The sequence below is a fragment of the Corvus kubaryi genome, unplaced genomic scaffold (genome assembly GCF_017639235.1).
Source record: "Corvus kubaryi isolate FWS band 111438036 unplaced genomic scaffold, C.kubaryi_AGA036_p1.0 133, whole genome shotgun sequence".
Taxonomy (NCBI): Eukaryota; Metazoa; Chordata; class Aves; order Passeriformes; family Corvidae; genus Corvus; species Corvus kubaryi.
Genome location: NW_024580667.1, coordinates 23,337,072 through 23,342,933, shown reverse-complemented (window position 1 = coordinate 23,342,933; position 5,862 = coordinate 23,337,072). Strand labels below are relative to the sequence as shown.

Sequence of the window (5,862 nt, the reverse complement as noted above, 5' to 3'; positions counted from 1 at the left end):
GGGGTGGATAAGAGGGCGAAGATAGGGTAAAAGATCTCCTTGCAGTCCTACCAGCAGAGATACTACCAGTGCTGCCAAACAGAGGGGTGTTGAAACTTTGCCTTGGAGTTGGAGAGTAAGGGTGGAGTCCCATTTTGTCAAATTAATTCCCATAAAGAACAGAGAAGACTGCAGATGAGGTGATGACATAAAAGCAAAGAAGATATGAAAATTATGATTATGGCTGCCAATATGCAATGACTCGTGAAATATGGTTGTTTATATGCCTGTTTGTATAACCATATATTTATTGTGAGCAGAAGTACTCAGTATTCTTAAAACAGTAGAAAGTCCTATTGCTGTTCAGTTTTTCTTTCTCAATATTATTTGCTGTTTTCACCTAGCAGTTTCACAGAAGGTTAATGTGGAAGATATGAGAATAGATGCATACTTTTTAAACTGCAGAAAAGCTCACCATATTTCATTCCTGTACATAATCACTGGTGTTTTTAGTGTTTTGTTTTGGTTTTATTTTTTGTTTTTCTGTAAGATCTTAATGCAGTTTTATTACATTATAATATCTTATGGAAGGATAAAGGGATTTGTTCCTTAATATGAAAGCAAAGTTTATAGGCTCAAGTAAAACAGATATGGCCCAGAGCACAATGCTTTTGCAAGTTTAACCAGAAAATATTTCTTGTTGGTAAACTTCACTGGAATCCTGAATGTTCTGTGCTTGCTGCTGTAATAACTTGGATTTTAACATAGATATATATTTTAGGAGAATGCTAGACTGACATATTTTTAGAAGTGATGAACAAGAATTAAAAGAGAAAAAAAAATTAAAACTTAAAAAAACATATACCATGAAAGTTAGTTGTATTTTCTTGGCTATTGTAACAACCAGTTCTTACTGGGCCCTTTTTCCTGTAATTAAAGCCATTTTTCTTTTCCCCCTTCTGGCCTCTTCCTGGCCCAGTGTTCCAGCAACAAGCAGCAAAAATGTGGGATTTTTTGAAAAGGCAACTAGTAAGAAAAACAGGTAGACATGCTTTACTTCCTGTACTCAGGGGTCACAGGGGAGATCTTTGCTTTCTTTAAGTGTAGTAACTGCAATACAATCCCTGGTTTTCCTGATTCTGATGCATAGATCTATTTTTATCCAGTGTGTGAGTGTGCCATACATGCATCAATACTGGTACATACACAGAGTTCAGTAACAGCCACCTCAGTAGTACCTGCTCTTTCCCATGTTTCTCCTTCAATTAAACTTTGTCATTTCTGTATTATTGTGAAATCTGTGCTTTCTTGTCACTGTTGCTGACATTTTGCTAATTAAAAGTTTCTTCTTGTCATCGTTCTCTTTCTTTTCTTCTTTTATTTCATGTAATGGCTGGAGTGTCTTTCTGCCAGACTAATCATACAAGTAATTTCACTACTGTTGCGTCATTCCTCTGTAGCTACCTCAGATGTGAACTCGTAGCCTTGGGAGACAGGTAATCACAGACTCAGTCTTAATTTCCTACTTGCATAGAATATTTCTGCCATATCTCACCATGCACGGAGACTGAAGGAAGGACTGCAGCCTTTTCCTGACCAGTTGGTTGGTTCTAGGACTTCAGGAGCAAAAATACCCAGCTACTTTTGTTATCTTACTGTGAGAGATATCAATGCAAAAATCTGAATTTACCTCTCAGACAGGGAATAGGAAGCTGAGGCTCTAACAAAGACATCTTTGCTTCTCCACTCACTTTATCAGGGATAAATGTTTATTGGGTCACCCTAGTCAGCGTAGTCGTCATATCATGCAGCATCTCTATACGGATAGTAGCTGCCTTTAGGCCTGGAACAGATATTATTTGTTAAAACTATCTATGTCTTCCTAGAATTCAATTACAGGACTTGCTCAGTCATCAGAGTTTTGCTTCATCATCTTGCTTTTTATAATAGTGATAGTGCCTCAGATTTGTCTTAAATGTGCTGTTCCTTCACATAAATATAGGTAGCAGCTTTGTGCTACCCTAGGGATAGAAGGTTCATATTTTGTTAGTTTCTTGCATAATGCAAAAGGAGATTAGAGAGCTTCTTATATTCTGTTTCCTCCCAAGAGAAAGCTATCATGTAGATCAAGAGAGGAAATGATTTCCTTGCTTGGCACAAATGAGTCACAGAAAATGACCTTCTTTGTAGTCTAATTTAGATTCAAGAATCCTCTGAAGAGCTGATAATATAAACCCATATGGCTTGGATGAAGAAAGTTGGGAAAGACATTGTCGCTAACAGACTCATCCACATCTTAGAAACCAGTATTTCGCTTTGCCTAGATTTTTTTGATCAGACTGCTGCAGCTGCGAACCTCATGTTGCCTGCACATGTTATGTGTAATATGCACATTCATATGTGATGCTGCTGCTGAGGTTTCATTTCAGCAATGGAGAAATTGAAAAAGCAGCACACATTCTTTGGCTGTTTTTTATACTGTGTTTAACATCTTTAAAAATACATATTTATGTGAATTTTGAAACAGTGCTTACATTTACATTGTTGGACTGTATAACGTTTGGAGACATGTTTATTACAGAGGAAGCAACAAGCTTTCAGCTGTATATCAAGAAAACAAGATCCGACAGAAAATAAACTAGCACACTGATACACAGAAGCACTGACAAAGAGTTTCAGCAGAAAAGATCTGGTGGGAAACCAGAAGCGTAGCTGGACAGCACAGAGAGCTGCAAGCAACCATCTGTAGATTTTCATGTGTGGAATCTTAATTTATTCCACGGTGAAAAGTCTAAGAAGGTACCAGCTTTTTTCCCTATTTTTTCTTGCTATATGTTGGTTTTTTGTTTACTAATTTTTTTTGATGTTTTTAAATGTTGGTCTGTTCCAACTGTTGCTAATTGATTCCACGGGCATCTTGGTAGTTTCTGTTATGCTTAAGTGTGGAAGTTGGTCGTGCTTCACTACATTTTACAGGAAAGGCTGGGTTTATGGTTAAATTTTGCCACAGCTTTCCTGGACATATTTATGCTCTTGGCAAAGCTAGGCCATCCTGAAAAATAGCCTGGAAGTGTAGCCATGGGCAGGTATGAATTGCTAAAGCTGCCCAGCATGCCACTGTGCCCTAACCACACCTTTGGACTGGGATGCTTTCTGATCAGGTTGCTTATGATCATGGGTAAAGAATTTCCAAGTGACATGGCTTACAGGCCTCTTGTTTTTCATAATACACAAGTGGGAGTCATGACAGTGTATTTTTTTTTTCACCCAATAAATATGTTGTGAGCACCAGCGTTAGCACAGGGAGAGGTTGCAAGCAACACCTGAGGTTAGGGTGTGGGAGAAAACCAGCACCTCAGATTATAAGGTGAATTTATGCTGGGTCAAATGACATTAGATTTGAGGTAGTGGGCTTTGACTGCAAATTTGGGTGCACATAAAGGGGTGGGAAATTTATGTATAGCTTAATTTTTGTGAACATATAATGACCGTATTATAGGTAGATATATTCTTTCATTTCCTGGACATAAAGGATATAGGTAGAAGAGCCATGGCTGACTGAAAAGAACACAATGGCAAATTGGGAAGGATAGTCTGTTCAGTATCTGCTGAGAACAACTCTTACAGCAGCAAATGCTGGGAAGAGAATTGAAAAATTGATTTTTTTAATGACAATTTTGGGCTCAACCTTCTGCAGATAAGAAAAGGTTCCAACAGGGAAATGAGGCCAGCTGAAGTCCTTTTGTAGCAAAGGCAAACACAGAAGTAAAATATTTTATCTGAGATGTCCCTAATATTTAGAGCATGGAAGCAGATTTCTCCCTGATATTGAGGAAGATTTATAAGGATCCTAAGCATAGGATACATTTACCTTTGCTTATAGCTAAGCATTATCCACTTGCTTATAGCTGTAATTCTTTGTGCCTGTGTACAGCATTGTGTGTGACAGTTGATTGCCATTTTTCTTCAGTGAGATGGCCCAGTGGGCTTGTACTTACTTTGTACCAGTATGTTCAAGGTGTGTGCATGTGTGGTGAAGGAGTAAAAGCAACAGACTTTGTATATTTCTTTTTATATCTGAGCATGTACAGAGTGTTAAAACAGATGTGTATACCCTAAAATTGTTTGTCACATTTAGCATCTGAGAAGCAACATCAGGTTAGCCAGTCTGAGACAATGTGCTTAAAATGTGAGCTCTCTGATCAGTATTCTTGTAGTTTCTGTTCAGACTGCTGCTTGTGTTGCCTCTTGTTCAGCTGGAAGGTGAGACAAAAACAGGGGAATCAGAGGTATTGAGACAGGTGAAATTTGGGTTATGGTGCAGCAAATGCTAAAGGTTATTAGGGCAGGGATCATTGAAGGTATCTTGGGGGATGCAAAGGACCAGCAGGCAGAGGAGCTGAAGTGTTTCAGTGAGCTGGGAGCATTATGGAAGAAAAGATGGCACATGGCGGAATGGGTGTAATGAGGTTACAGAGGACATAGGGCATATTACAGCGAGGAAGAAGGAATTACAGCATGGATGTTGGTAAATGGAAGCCTGTACTTTATAAAATCTCTTTAGAGTCCTGTGCTATAAAATTATTTTTATCCAATTACGTATGTCACTTGGCTATGCAGACAAGGAAGATACAGTAAGTCAGGCAGCTCCTTAAGATAACTCACTGCTTCCTTTTTTGGCTGTGAGCTTGCCAGTTTCCTTCAGTTAGGCCCATACCTGTGTGGGAAACTCGGATGCCTCAGGCTTTCCTACAAGCTGACTTCCTCTGCTATTGTAGCTCCCTCCCAACTTTTCATTTGCTCTTCCATATTTCAATATCTCATCTTTTACCTTTTTTTTTTTTTTGTAATAAATGGCATTTATTATGTGTTGTGTCTTCCATGATTCAAGCAATGATGGACTGCTCAACTGTATTCATCGAGCTTGCATGCGCAATTTCTTTGGTACAGACTTCATACTGTGTGGGACTGACTTGCCTTCTGATTTCTTGCTGTCCTTCATTACTAGCTTCCTTCTTAATGCATGTACAGATTGTCCTCAGTGTGTATGCCTTTCTCTCACTCTTGAAATTAGAGCTAGAATGGGAAAGTACTTATTTTTATTATTTTTTTGTTTGCAGGCTTGAGAAAGAGCATTTTGTGGTACTTCTCAGACTTGCTGGAGTGTGACGTCACTGGGCTGCTCTGCATAGGGATGTTCCAAGCCCCTTTAGGGAGGATTGTGACTGCACCAAAGGTAATTTGATTTTTTAGTTTTTGAAATAATGTAATCTGTAGACCTCCACTGAACTTCATGCTCTGCTTTTGCCAGACCTTTAGGGAAGCTGTATTTCAATTACTGACTTTACAAGAACCAAAGTTTGGCACTGAACACTGACACAGGTATTATTTCTTGCTGTTTAATGTGTAATCATGCAAGTCTGAAATCTGAATTCCCTGCTCTCCCCGTGCAATCAGGTAGAGCCAGCTTTGCCGCTGATCAAATGGAACCAGGAGACAGACTGGCCTGCTCCCAGCGCCCAAACGGGTTTGTTTATTTAATACGGGACTTCTTTTCCTCACTAATGAATGGATTTCAACCTGGGGCATCGCTAGTGCCCTCTCTTTATGGCTGTGTGGGAAAAGAGGACTTGCACATCCCTCCCTCCCTCCCTCCCTCTCTCTCGCCATGACGCCAACGGCTGCTCCCGGCGGCCGGTCCGGGCCGGCACTGGAGAGGGGCCACAGAGTTAGTCAGCCCTCACCCTCCCCGCGCTGCCCGCTGGGGGTCCCGGCGGGGCGGGAGCGGCGGCGGGGCCGGGCCGCGGGGAGCGGCGCTCCAGCTGTTGCCGCGCTCCGCGCTCCCCCCGCGCGCTCCCCCGCCCCCGGCGGGCACCGGGCCAA

General features: G+C 40.8%; 1 protein-coding gene across 2 annotated transcripts in view; it reads left to right on the top strand.

The window, feature by feature from the left end:
* Positions 1-5,118: 5,118 nt before the first annotated feature.
* RASA3 (RAS p21 protein activator 3) overlaps positions 5,119-5,862 on the top strand; it is a 132,266-nt gene continuing 131,522 nt past the window's right edge. The window contains exon 1 of one of the 2 annotated variants that reach the window (XM_042039408.1): positions 5,119-5,215. The gene's annotated coding sequence lies outside the window, so the exon portion shown is untranslated. The remainder of the gene's footprint in view (positions 5,216-5,862) is intronic. The other variant, XM_042039418.1, reaches the window with a different exon arrangement.